Consider the following 14,855-nt stretch of genomic DNA (forward strand, 5'->3'; position numbering starts at 1 on the left):
TTTTTGTAAGAGAGTAATACTCCTTATTTATGCTTTTATATACATTTATTGTAAGGGAGTAGTACTCCTTATTACGCTTTTAATATTTACAGTTGGAAGGGAGTAATACTCCTTGTTTACAGCTTTCTAGATGATATTAGGGAGTTAATACTCCCCACTTTAAATTTGGGTTCCTTAAGAATTTAATATAGAAGGGATGGGGATCCCAAAAAGCTCCTCTCACCTTCGGGTGGATTTTTTTAGAAAGAAAAACGCTAAAATTTGGACTATTTCAGAATTCCATGAAACTTGACCCAAAAGTAACCCTAAGCTCAAGAATTTGCATGGTAAAATTTCTACGTTAAGCAATAGGTTAAACATAATTTACTGTCCTGTTTTATAAAAGATAGAGCAAAATACCCCCGTAATGCATTTTATGAATTACACGGGCTTTTTATTTTTTTAATTTAAAATAATATTTATACCTTTCTTTAAAAATCATTGGATCTTGATTTTAATCTAAGGTCCAAATTTAACTAATAGATCAATGGACTAGATTTCATCTAATGCGAATCAATGATTTAGATCTAACTAAATAATAATAATAAATATATATAATTAAATTTTTATATATATATATATATATATACTTATATATCAGTACCAGGATATCACAACCAAAAGGAAATGGAATATAACAACTATTATTGAAAAAATGTTAGGAAATTGAAATATCACAAAAGAAAGAAATATAGAAATAAGAAATTTAACAAATATGAAATAAAAGTAGAATAAGAAACAAAATATGAAACAAGAGTTGGAGATAAAGACAATGGAACTTCCAAACTTGAATATATTTACAAAATGAAGGGATGTTTAAATATATGAATTATCAAAGACATTCTTTCTCTGTAATCTAAGATATTACAAAAGAACTTGCAAAAATAATTGCTAAAGAGTAGTAAAGAGTGAGTGTGAAAAGCTCAAAAGATGAGTTGTGTCCTTCCTCTTCCAATTGCCTCTATTTATAGAATTTTTTGATCTTCAATAATCTTGATAGACTCCATATACATGATTGCTTTGCTGAATGTTGTGGTTGTCCATCATGTTGTCAATAATGCAACTAGTGGCTGTCCATCATATTGTCATAGTTGATAATATTTGTTGTTCGTGTGTTAGAATTTTGAATTTCTTATTTTCTTTCTAAGTTTGGAATTCCTATTTACATAATTTTTTAGGATACAAAATAGAGATTAAAAAACCTTTTTATTGGATGAGGTTTTACAACAGTAAAGATTTTATGGAATTGGGTTGAATATCCCCAAACAATCATCTTCATTCTTGTCTCCAAGGTTGACGGGAGATGGGGATTTTCTTTGTCATAATAGATTTGTTGGAGAACTTTTTCATTTCTTCCTTTTTAGGCTTTGGCCAATCTTGTAGTCAAATTCTATTTTTTGAGTAAAAAACTGCTCCTGTTGGGAATTGATTTCTTTTAGAGGATTGTAGAAGTCTTGCAAATTGTGAGATTTTGTTGGAACCATTCAAGAATTGCTGGTCGTTCAAAATTAATAGCGTTCATTTTGTCCCACCATTTGACATAATATTTTTTTTCGAGGGAAAATATTAGAGTGTTTTCATCAATTTAGAGGAATTTGAATTGTGGTTCGATTTTAAGTATCCACGTAAGATTGAATTGAATATAAAACTTGAGGAGATTGGGAAGACGTTGTCCTGGAAATGAGTTGAACTGTAAAGTTTTTAAAAAGAATTTAAAGGATTCTTATACTAGTTTTGGAAGAATTTGTGGTTATAGGCCAAAGTACTACCACCATCTAACAAACTAGTTTGGAATTTTGGTTGGAGCGACTTTGGTGCCAAACAGGAAGTACAAAGACATGGCATTCTTTTTATTTTGTTTGAGGAGAAAATGTTGAAAAGTTTTGATATAATCCCAATAAGACACTAGATAAAAGTTTTTGTTGGGAATATTCTTGAATTCATATGGACTTTTTCCCCAATCGGACAATGAGAGGATGAAATTTATGAAAAATTTTCGGTAGCCAATTTGTGAGGAGTTGGTTGTAGGCTCTTTTTGGTGGCATAATTTGGATGAAAATAGACTTGGTTGAAAGGAGGATATCTTCATAAAATTGTTGGATTTTTTGTGGATCCTCATAGATCTTGTTGTGCCTTTGATCGAGAACCATTTTTCTATTTCAACTGAATCACTTCGGGTTTGTTCATTGATCCACTCATCTTCGATAACACAATCAAGGTGAAAATTTGGTTTTTCAATATATCGTGAATTTGAAGAATTTGTTAGCGTGCTGATTGATCTTGTAGTTGAGGTTCCTACTATGTCTTTGTATGTTTGAGTGAGTTCTGAAGGGACGAGGAGAATTGGTTTATTCGAAGGGATAAATCTTTTTGTAATTTGAACAACAGTTTTTGGTTGAGTCAGAGATTTTAGGCTATCTGGCTAAGAGTTTTTGGTTGAATTGAAGCGAGTCAAATCCTTAATAATGGTTTCAGGTTTTGAGGACTTTGAGGTTTTAACTATTCGAGTTTTTCTGGTGCATTTTTTGGGGTATTGAGGGAAGGATATTCTAATATGAGGATTTATATAGTGTTTTCGCTAAAGGACTTACCTTTAGTTCTAATTCTTCTGTCTATTTTGACATTCTTGCAAAATTTCTCTAGTAAATAAGTCAGGAATATAATCTTGAGTTCCTTTAATATATTCTATATCAAAAATAAAAAACAGATATAAAACTTGCCATCTAGCAAAAATTTGTTTTAAAATTAAATTTTTGTCATCTTTGGTCAGTATATCTTTTGTAGCTCTATAATCTATTCTTAAAAGAAACTTTTGATTTAGTGAATGATGTTGAAATCTGAAGATGCATAAGACTATAGATAATATTTCCTTTTTCATAATAGGACAATTTTGTTGGATTGTAGTTTTCTACACTCCAGAATAATAACGGACTATCATTTCTTTTCCATCAATAATTTGACTAAGAATGCCCCTATATTCTATTTCAAATGTATCAGTTTAAACAATTTTAGGTGCAGAAAGATGACAAATACATAAAAAGGGAATTTCTTTAATTTTCATTTTTAATTTTTTTTACTAAATCTGTGTGAATCTTGAGTCCATGGTGTTGGAGGAGGTTTAACCTATCGTACAATGGTTTGCATATTTGTCTAAGATTTGAATAAAAATTTGAAACATAATTTAGGCTACCTAGAAACCTCTGTAATTGTGTTTTGTCTAGAATCTGGTTTGAAAACTTTTTCCCAAATGTTAATGATCGTTAGATCGGAAAATAGTTCCTTGATGATTCTGGGTAAGAATGAGTTCTTTTCTGTTTCACTAATCATATTCAACAGTAAAAGATGCTTGCATACCAGTAAACTTGTATTTCAAAATTTTATTCAGTTGCAATATTTGACTGATGTGGTTGTCAACAGGAAATATTAACTAACAACAATCTGGGACTGTCCTATATCCAGACCACTAGCATTCGATGTCCAAACCCAAGATAGTAATTTCACAAGACAAATCATGGCTGGCTCATTATAGCAAAAGAGAGATATTGGAAAATGCACAACTGCCATCAGTTCCAGTCATCGGAGTATATCTCTCGCTTATGATTTTCATCCTGACTTGGAATCTTGCCAAACACTATTTAAGTGAAATATGTGAATAACTAGGGTAGCATTCAGCATTCAGCAAACCTGCCACCGCCACTGCATCACATATCTGTAACCAAAAAGGGAAAAGTATCAACAACCTAAATGAAGGTCATAGATATGATATCAGATCATGTTCTCATGAAATGCTGGATAACAAAGCACGACATTTAAGTGCTTAATGCCATATGGGCCAATATTTATTAGAGTATACCCTCCTAACCGTTAATGCGTTGATTAATTTTCAACAATAAAGGCTAACAGTCAGTTATTGATAATCTAGATAAGAGGAGAGGAAGTCCCAAGTACCTCATCCGAAGATGCCCTTTCTGAAAGCCGAGCACCACTAACATCTACTCTCTCATCCCGTCTGCAGATCGAGAGATAATAAGGTAGCTTTTGTGGACATTAAGCCGGAACCTGACAAGGAAGCCAATTGGTCCAGCCCCTATTTGAAGACCCCTATAGAGTCTATGTCACCTTTACAGAATAGCAGCAAGTCATTTGCAAACCCAAGCTGAAATAACCGAGAAGGCTCACATTTCTAATGAAAGAAAAAAGGCTTGTCCTGATCAATCATATGTACAAAATGACAGGGGACGGATCCTTTTCTTGGAACTCATCGTGCTCGCTACATACTTTGACTGCACTAAACAAAGCTTATGATGATCATGTTTGTGACGCAATCACCTCTCACACATATCCAAAATACAGTTATATAGACACGATCATCATAAGCTTTATCCAGTACAGTCGGAGTATGTAGCGAGGACCGTGAGTTCCAAGAAGAGGATCCGTCCCCTGTCAGAATATGATAGAGGTATCTCCTATACACTTGGAGATGCGTTAACGCTCTATAAAAAAAATGGCCACAGTCGTTGATCGAATAGGAAAAAGAGGTTCCTATGTCTAGCAATTTGGCGTAACGCGATCTCAAGTACTAAGCACAGACGCCTAGTCCAAGATGAGAACCGACACCCAATTCCATGCCCTAAACTAAGGCCGAGAGATGATAGATGGAAAGATTGTACCCGTATGGACTCGAGAGCCTAAAAGTTCATATGAATATTCGCCTAGTCTCTAGTGCCATACACCGTTGCTAGATGACCACATATGGTGACGGGCTTTCTTGATCTAGGATTGATCGAAAATTATTAATTAAATTAAATTTGATTAATAATAGTGTTTGATACTAGCCCAAGTCTAGCTAAAAGGTAAACTTAAAAAGTCACTCACAAATCACCAAGAAGGGACGAGGAATTAATTCCATAAGTAATTGGATTACCTATAAACGAGAGGGATCCATTGGATGGAGGAGCCCAAGAATAAATAATAGGATTAATTTAGATTGAGTTTGCCCTTATTATTTAATAAGTTGGACTTATTAATGAATAAAGGCTCATTGGCTCATTTATTTAATTGGATTAAATATATGACGGGCTTGATTAAGTGGGCTTTAATTAAATCAGATTTAATTAAAATTATTTGGGCCTTGTATTTTATTTTAAAATAAAATTGGCCAAGCCCTAATTAAGTTGTTGGAAATTCTAGGAAAATAAAATTATTGACTAACAATTTCACTTTTGAAAAGCGTCATGTTAGTCATCCTTTATTTGGAACAAAGGATTTATTACCTTATGTATTATAGAATGAAGCTAGACACATTGTAATACATCTATACAAGGTATATATATGTATATTAGTTATTTGGAATGACAAATGAATACATAACAAACAATGCAAAATAATTTCCTACACTAGAGCCTCCAAAAATTGGGCTACCCCTCCTGTAGCACCTTCTTCGCTACAAGGGCTATATATACCCTAAACGTCATACTTATAGTAATCCCTGTGTTCATATGTATACATTTGTACATAACCATCTAATCAATTTGCATACGTAATCCCAACACGTCATAATAGGCATTATCAACTCACAACATTATATATATATATATGCATATCACACATCACAAATTGATTCGTCATAGGTAATTCGTACACTTATATTCTCTCTGTACAAATAAAATGTGATTTGTACTCTAACTAACCAAGAGGAGAAAACTGCATACTGGCCCGACCTGCTCGAGTATAGCGCGTAGACCTATTCTTCAACAGTCAGACACCTCAAAGTCTACTCCTGAAATAAAATGTTAGCAGAAGGATGAGCCTGCCACTCAGTAAGTAAATAACCAGCCCTATCTATATATACATATCAAACACAGCCCAAACAAGATGAACAGGCAACACGCATGGAATACAATCAATTTAATTCCAACATAATTAGCTTTATTACACCACATGACTATCTCATAACAAGACAATCAATCAAACTTCATTTTTTTCCTAGTTTGCTTACTAGAAGGTGATATTGTGTTTTTTTCATCAACTCAATCTCACCGTTATTTAATTCAAGTGAATTCCCTTGACAGCCGGCTCATCAATCTCATTTCGCACATAGCTCTTTCATTTTGCACATAGCTCTTTCATATCGCACATAGCACTTTCATTTCGCACATAGCTCTTTCATTTCGCACATAGCTCTTTCATTTCGCACATAGCTCTTTCATTTCGCACATAGCTCTTTTCATATCATATTTTCGCCTTATAGGTTTTTCAACACATCAAGGGGTATTCATACCACAATTATATTCAATTTCCACCGCTCCCTCATTTCCATATATCACCATTCTTGTAAACAACTAGTAAAGTAAAATAATATATCGGCATATTCTCATTCCAAACATCCACAACGCATCAAACAACAAACATAATATTTCAACGCATTTCCTCATTCCATGTACACAATATCGTCAATCAAATCAATCATTCACCACTCATATACTTTCAGATAAATCAATATCAGCATGAACCATAAATTCATATAACAGTAAAACCACAAATAAAGGGGACATATATAGATAATACTAATTATTTACTTACCTCGACCTTACAACGCTTTTATCTATCCAATAGTAGGGGTTCGGTCTTTTCACTTTACCCCCATATCTTATAATGAGTTATACCACATATAGTTAATATATTAAATATAATATCAATATCATTTGTACAATTTCTTATAATTCTTTAATATTTCATTTCTATCGAAATACAAATCTTCATTTTTCCTCTTTACTAACATACCATTTATTAAATATAATTTTCAGAATATTTCTATGAATTTTCTATCAATTTCTTGCTATTATACTCTTTAATTGAACAATAATACATATAATTGCGTATTTGGTTAACAATTCCGATGGAATTGTATAAATTAGCTATAGTAATATTCAAATCTAATAAATTTAATAATCTAATTGACCAATGATATCATTTTTATATCCAATTTGATATTTAATTCGATATTATTTTAAATAGCCAAACTCGCAAAATATTCCGGTTAAATAGTACATCGCTTAGTACAAATAATATTTAATAAATGGACTAATTAAATAATATAATTATATAAATTAAAATTAGAACTTGTACCTCTGTTTCTGCCTCTTTCTTTTTGCCGAAAGTGTGTGTTGTGTGTATATGTTTGTGTGTATACCAAGAACAACAAACAAACAAAAATGAAAGAAAGGAAAAGAGAGAGTGAGGCGGTGGGAGGGGACCCAATTCTCTCTCTCTTTCTCTTCATATATGTGTATATATATACTATTATTTACTAATATATATATACATATACTAATATATGAATATATGATTTACTAATATATATACATAATACTATTCTTATATATATATATATATATATATTTATTAGACTTTTCTCAAAATACCCATTACGTCCTTCCTAAATTTTCTTAATTAATATAATTTGTTTTCAAATACTATAACAAACTCCAATTTAATCCATTCAAATTTTATTATATTCTAATTATGGCCCATAATTTATGTACTAATTAACTAAGTTTTACAAAAATTTATCAATTAATCCCCCAATTATATATTATAATTTTTGGGGCGTCACACCCCCATTTTCAAACACTTGGTGTGTTTTTCTCCCCAATTCTTTTCTAGCAAATTGAAGTAAATCAAATCAAAGAGGTAATTCTTGATTTATGATCTATGTACCTCTCATTTTTCATTCAACCATTAGCCCTATTTATATTATTATTGTTATGATTAACTACATCGAACGCTCGGGAACTCCAAGGGTACACCCTTTGAAATTATGGTTTTATTACGTTTTATTTTAATTTACGTATTTTATATTACCGCATCCGCTTGCTCGTTCCCTGTTTTACGAGTCATGGGGGGTGACAGTTGAGGTGTGATTTGATTGATGGCTTGAGCCCAACACTATTTAAATATTAAGCCCATAAATGAATTTGGATTGAAATGGCATTTCGATTTGTTCATGCATTTCATCCATAATAATATCATAAGGAAGCTACCGCTATCTATATGTGGTCTCACAAGTCATGGGACATTCGAAATAGAAGGCAAGCTGCATTGTTGTTATGAGGAAAGGAATACGCTCATTGTCTCCCTGTCTCACGAGTCGTGGGAAGCGACAATTGAGGTATGATTTGGTTGATAGGTCAGACTTAGCATCGAGTAACATGATTTGCTTGGAGTCCTCGGGATCATGTGAAGAGGTAAGGCAAATTATCTTGGGAATCTCATGGAAGGTTGCTTCCCACAAAGCTTTTTTTCATGTGAATCGTAAAATCGGAGCATCGTAAATTGTTCTTGTGGATTCCACGCCCACTAGGACGGGATTTTCCAAAACCCCACTTGAGAGTGGTTGGATTTTGTAAAAAATAGTGGGAGAAGCTAACGACTAAAGACCGAGTCTTAAGTCAAACTCAATATTGTTATAATCTACTTATTTTCTACTTAACATTTAGAATTCATGTCTAGGATACCGTTTTTCAATCTTTATTTTGATATTTATGTAAAGGAACACGATCGATTAAAATTGACTGCAAAATCAAAGGATTGTCCTCGATTTTCGAACTTTAGCTTATGTCATTGAAAAGCCACTTTCATCGAATTTGCGAAAGGGATCCTTACTTAAGGAACATTTGGCGTTCAGGATTAAGGCATAAGAACAATCGCATGTTCCGAAGCGACGTACCTGTTTTTATCATTCATGAGCGGTATGACAGGCTAGACATTGTTGGTTCAATAAATGCTCCACATAAATCTATTTATGCGGCATTGAACCGACATATTGGATATGCCATGACGGAAGCATTTTTTGCAGTCAAGATTGCTGAAGGTCGTCTGTACACAAACATTGGGCTAAGATGCAATTCCTTGTGGAAAAGCTCTAAGACCCCAATGTTGATATTAAAAGGATATGTACTTTGACGTAGTCCTTTAGGTCCCTTCATCCTCCTTCGACCTATTTATCACAAACTCTAAATGGGCTTAAGAAGTCCATTTCATGAGATGATAAAATGGTTGGACCAATATGAAGCAATGATTGAAGAATCTGCACCGTCGGTATTGGATTTGGAGGCTTCAACCTTAAAAGCGAAAGGCAAGGGTGTCAGACGCCGAATAAGAAAGATGGATGAAGCAAAGTCAGCTGCTGCAAACGCCTTGAGCGCTCCTGTCACTTATGACGTTTGCAAGAAATTACCAAAGGGCTTTAGAAGAGGGAGTATTATGAACTCCCCTTCTGCCGAGCTATTTATGTGTGTGATTTTCCATAAACGGCACCAATTGATGCATGTGATTTTAGCATGGGTTCAAAGTCCTTGATCTTGATGTTGGAATTGGGCTAATTGAGTGAAAGCACTTGAGAAAAAAGACCTCCAAAACAACACATTGACACTCTGATGCTTAAGTTAGTCCCAGATTTAAGAATAAATAAATATAGAGATAAATTACAATGAGAAATTGTGATAGAAATAAGGATTTTGCAAGCAAAAACACGAGTTGAAAGAGAGAGAGAGAGAGAGAGAGTTTCCATATTGTTGAAGGGGGATCTATTGAGGGGTGCTGCCCATATTTATAGAGGAGGAGTCCCTCCTCTTGAGCAGCACGTCTTCGGATGAGGAAGGACTCCCTCTTCGTGAAGACTCTTGCCTTGCAAGAAGTCCTCTTAGGCTGAGGAGCCCAGTTTCATGAGGGTACATTCCTTCTCTTGAGTTGGCCTTGCAAGGGTGCAGCAGGCCTTCGTATTGGGCCTCATTCTTGGGCCAATCTTGATGAGGCAGACTTCTTTCTTGGACACATTCTGGTGTGGTAGGCTCCCTCTTGGGCTAAGCCTAGTGGGCTGAACCTACTATAGGGAGATATATCATAATATACTGATAGGGGATGAATTCTATATTGAAATCCACCATCCTCAATACGTAGTCCGACTACACTGGACAAGGCTTATGATGACCACATTGAAGACACAATCATCTCTAGCTAGATATAAGATATAGCCATCATATGCATGCGACGACCATGATTCCTCAAGACCAAGGACTAATTTTGTACTATCGAGAGCCGGGAATTCAAGTCATACCGATCAAGCCTCCAAGGCTCACATATAACGATTCCCACGAGTCAGTTCAACCAGTTAACAACCTTGGTAACTAATCCACTAAAAAATTACATAGACATCCCATGTCTGTCGCCGGTGAAACACGACACTCATCCAATGAATGCAATACTTAGTGCAAGTCTCTATAGGACTCTTTATGCCCAGTTTCGAGGTTCTCAACTTGGAACGTTTCAGACTAAATGGGCTTGACTTAATTTTAATTAATCAATCTCGGTCCAATTAAATGTAAGCCCAAGGCTTTGGTTAGACCTTGACTAGGTTAAGTAGAATCCAAGCTCCTCCCAAGAGGTGTGCGTGGCTGAGTAGGTACCCTAGGGTGCACTAAGCTCGGCCACTATGTGGCTTCAAGGAGGTTGTTGGTTATTGGAGTCTTTCTAGGTCAAGACTCCTTGACATTATATGACTAGGTCATATTTAAAGCTACAAAAACTACCCTAGCCATCTAGGTTGCTGCACACACAAACACCACATGAATTTCTCTCTTTGTTCACTCTCCAAAATTCTCCTGGGATATTAGAAATCAAAAGAGAAATAAAGGATCGCACGTCAATCAATAACATTGTTGATTTTTGCACTTCTGTGGTGGTTTTGCTAGCACGAAATCTCCACATCCTTTAGTGGAGGTGTGTTATTCTATGGAGGATCTATAGATCAAGATCTCACAGTGAACCGATCTGGAGAAAGAATCCAAACTTGTAGTCGTGCAAGACAAAGATGAGGGTAACTTCTATTTATGTTTCCGCTTCCTTTTTCTTTTACTTGCAATTCTTGGTCATGGTTTATTTATTTGAACACCAAACGCCCCCAGAAGATCAAGGGTACTCCTCTTGATCAAGGACTTTTATGCTTTGAATCGTAGTTTTTTTTTATTTTTTGTGCTTCCATCACGCTTTCCTGGTCGATCCACTACCTTTACCTAGTTCTCTTCTTGACTTTGAACAAAGAAAGAACAACAAAGATCAATCCGCCAATTCAATAATGAGTTATTGATCTTTTGCGCTTCCCGTTTCCTTTCTTGGTAGCACGAGGAAGAGATAATCTCCAAAGGTTGTATGGACGGTTTAGCTGGTCTCTTCATTGAGAACTAACTGTGAATGGATCCGGAGTGGAAAATTGGAACAACACAAGAAGCCAATCCAAAAAAACAACGAGGGTGAGGTTCTTACTTAAATACATGTTCTCTCAATATTTCTGTGTTCTTAGCCTATTTTATCATTAGTACGCTGAACGCCCAGGAAAAGATCAAGGGGACACCTCTTGATCGGGTATTTATGCTCATTTTTAGATTATTTTTTATTTTTTGCACTTTTGCGGCACTTCTCCGGTCGATCCCCTTCCTTCAAAGATCGGTCCCTATTAGACATGGTCCCGGTCCGTGCTGAGTTTTACGAACTGCCCTTATCTTTCTAGGGTTATGCACTTGAGATGGAGATAGGTTATTAAATATATAGCCGTCTAAGGCAGTGGCCCAGACACCATATCAGATATGGCAGAGCAAGCCTACTTCCTATAAGTACTGGAGAGTGTGGGATAGCCCTACATATGTCAAGAGACTAGTGGGTGACAAACTGGATTCAAGATCTAGTTTGTTCAGGTTTATCAGTTATTCGAAAGAAACTATAGGGTACTATTATAATAACCCCTCTAAGCTAAAGGTATTTGTCTCGAGAAATGCAGTGTTCTTGAAAAGAGGTTTTCCAATGGATACCCGTTGCAATGAGTTGCTCCTTGAGGAATCAAGTAAGGCACTTCAGTCGATGGTAGGTACATCATCTGTAGTTAATATTTCCATTGATAATGTTCCAGTCCTCCAAAGTCAGCTAGAGTGCCTTATCCTCCTAAGAGATATGGCTTCTAGGTGTAACGATGAAGAGAAAGCGGATTAGCCCAGGAACGTGCAAGCGAAAGGGCAGGAAAAGTAAAAGAGGCGGTAAAATATATGCATAATTAAAATTATTCTACGATCAACCAAGGGGTGTATCCTTAGTGTTCTGGGGCATTCGATGTAGTATGTGGATTAAAACTAAAACAACACATCCAACATACAAGCCTATAGACAAAGAACAAAAGAGATACAATATTTATATAAAATTACCTCGTACGTTTTTTGTTTCAACTGGCGATGCACGTTCGATCCCTTGTTCACCCTAGGGTCCAAAGTAGGAACCCTCTAGAGATGATCCACATCACACTATGATAAAAAGGTTTTGATCTCTTTGCTGTTATGATAAATGACCAAAAATCAATTAGATTAGCCTATATGTATTTTATCTGACAATTAATCGGCATCTTGTAATATTAAAAAATGAGTATTCGCTTATTTTGGCATCTACTTTGTTATGCTCATGCTATATGTTTGCATTTTATTTGAAGATCACAACAAAGACCATAAACCAATTGGCAACCGTGCAGTGGGACGCGCATTGGATGGCAGTCATGAAACCAACTTCCAAAAGGTTGGGTCTGAAACGTTCCAAATCGAGGACCTCGAGAATGAACATCGAGAATCTTGTAGAGATTTGAGCTAAGAGACTCATTCAATTAGTGAGTACCATGTTTCATTGGTGACAGACGCGGGGCATCTATGCGATCTTAGTAAGTTGATGGACTTGGTGTAGAACAATTGAACTGACTCGTGGAGATCGTTATATGGAAGCCTTGGAGGTTTGGTGCTGTATGACTTGAATCCCTGGCTTCAATAGTACGAGAGTAGTTCTCAGACTTGAGGAATCACGGCAGTTACATACATATGATGATTGTATTTTGAATCTGCGTGAGAGGTGATTGTGTCACAAACATAATCATCATAACCCTTTTCCAAGTGCAGTCGGAGTATGTAGCGAGGACGGTAAGTTCCAAGAAGATTATCCGTCCCTTGTCAGTATGTGACAAAGTTATCTCCTATGCACTTGGAGATGCGTTCACACTCTACGAACCTATAACCACAGCCGTTGATCGAATAGGAAAAAGAGATTCCTATGTCGAGAAACTTGGCATAACACGATCTCAAGTATTAAGCATAGATGCCTAGTCCAGAATGGGAACCGACACCTAATTCTATGCCATTAACTAAGGCTAGAAGAGGGTAGACGAGAGGACCTTACCCGTACGGACTCGAGAGCCTAAATGTTCATATGGAAATTCACCTAGTCACTAGTGCCATGGATCGCTGCTAGACGACCACCCATGGTGACGGGCTTTTTTGATTAACTTTCTTGATTAAGGCCAGAAGATAGTAGACGAGAGGACCTTACCCGTATGGACTCGAGAGCCTAAATGTTCACATGAAAATTCACCTAGTCACTAGTGGCACAAATCATTGCTAGACGGCCACCCATGGTGACGGGCTTTCTTGATTAACTTTCTTGATTGAGGGTTAATCAAGAAATATTAATTAAATTAGATTTAATTCATAATAGTGTTAGACACTAGCTCACGTCTAGTTGAAAGGTGAATCTAAAGAGTCACACACAAATCACCGGAAAGGAACAAGGAATTAATTTGGAATTAATTTCATAAGTTGGATCACTTACAAAGAGAGATCCATTGGATGGAATAGACCCAAGAATAAATTAATGGAATTAATTAATATTAGGCTTGTCCTTATTATTTAATAAGTTGGATCTTATTAATTAATAAAGATAATATGGGCTTATGTATTTAATTAGATTAAATACAAGTTGGGCTCAAAATATATTTTTATTAAAATTGGATTTAAATAAAAATCCATTGCGCTTGTATTTTTCTTTGTAAAAATCGGACAAGCTCTCTAATTTTGAGCCCTTGAAAATTTCATAGAAAGAAATAAATGGTTAATAAATTACAATTTTAGAAAGTGCCATTCTAGTCATTATTGGGGATCTCTTTATTTGGAATGAAGAGAAGTATATCTTGTAGATAAAAGAATGTATCTAGACATATTTTTAACTATTAATACAAGATAAACATGATACATAATTATTTGGAAAATAATTACGATCATTATTACACAAGCAAAAAAATCCCCCCCTTCTCTTTCCTAGAAGCTCTCGGCTGCCCCTCTCTCTTGCACACTTGATGTGTTTTTCTCTTGTTCTCTTCTAGCAAAGAGAACATTGAATCTCAATTCCAGTGTGGTGCGAAAGAATTAGAGGGTTCTTGCATTGGAGCCTCAAGTGAAGAACATTTCAACCGGATGTTAGAAAATAAAGGTATTGTTTTCATCCATTTTTATTTTTCGATTTTTGTGATTTGACATCAGCCCCATTTATGTTTTATTTTATTATACATCAAACGCCCGGAACTCCAAGGGTACACCCATTGGATTCATTATTTTCTATGCTTTAATTTTTTTTATTATGCGGTTTTATTCGTCACTTCCGCTAGCGCGTTCCCTGGCCATACCACGCGATCCTTCATTTGCTAAAAAAAATCAAAACCTGTTCGAAGATTATGAAGAAAACTACACTATCAATTAGTATATTCTCTTCATTAAAATTTCTCTACAACTCCTCATTTGATCCTACATAAAAAAAGAGTTAGAGAATTAGAGGGATGATAAGGAGAGAAAGAGAGAAGGCTGAATTCTATACTTGGAGGAGAGAAGTGTGTTTTTTCTACACTATTCACTATGGGTTGTCATCATGATAAATAATGAAGAACACACACATATATGCTGCAA

This window comes from Sesamum indicum, linkage group LG10 (assembly GCF_026168435.1).
Source record: "Sesamum indicum cultivar Baizhima isolate 11 linkage group LG10, ASM2616843v1, whole genome shotgun sequence".
Taxonomy (NCBI): domain Eukaryota; kingdom Viridiplantae; phylum Streptophyta; class Magnoliopsida; order Lamiales; family Pedaliaceae; genus Sesamum; species Sesamum indicum.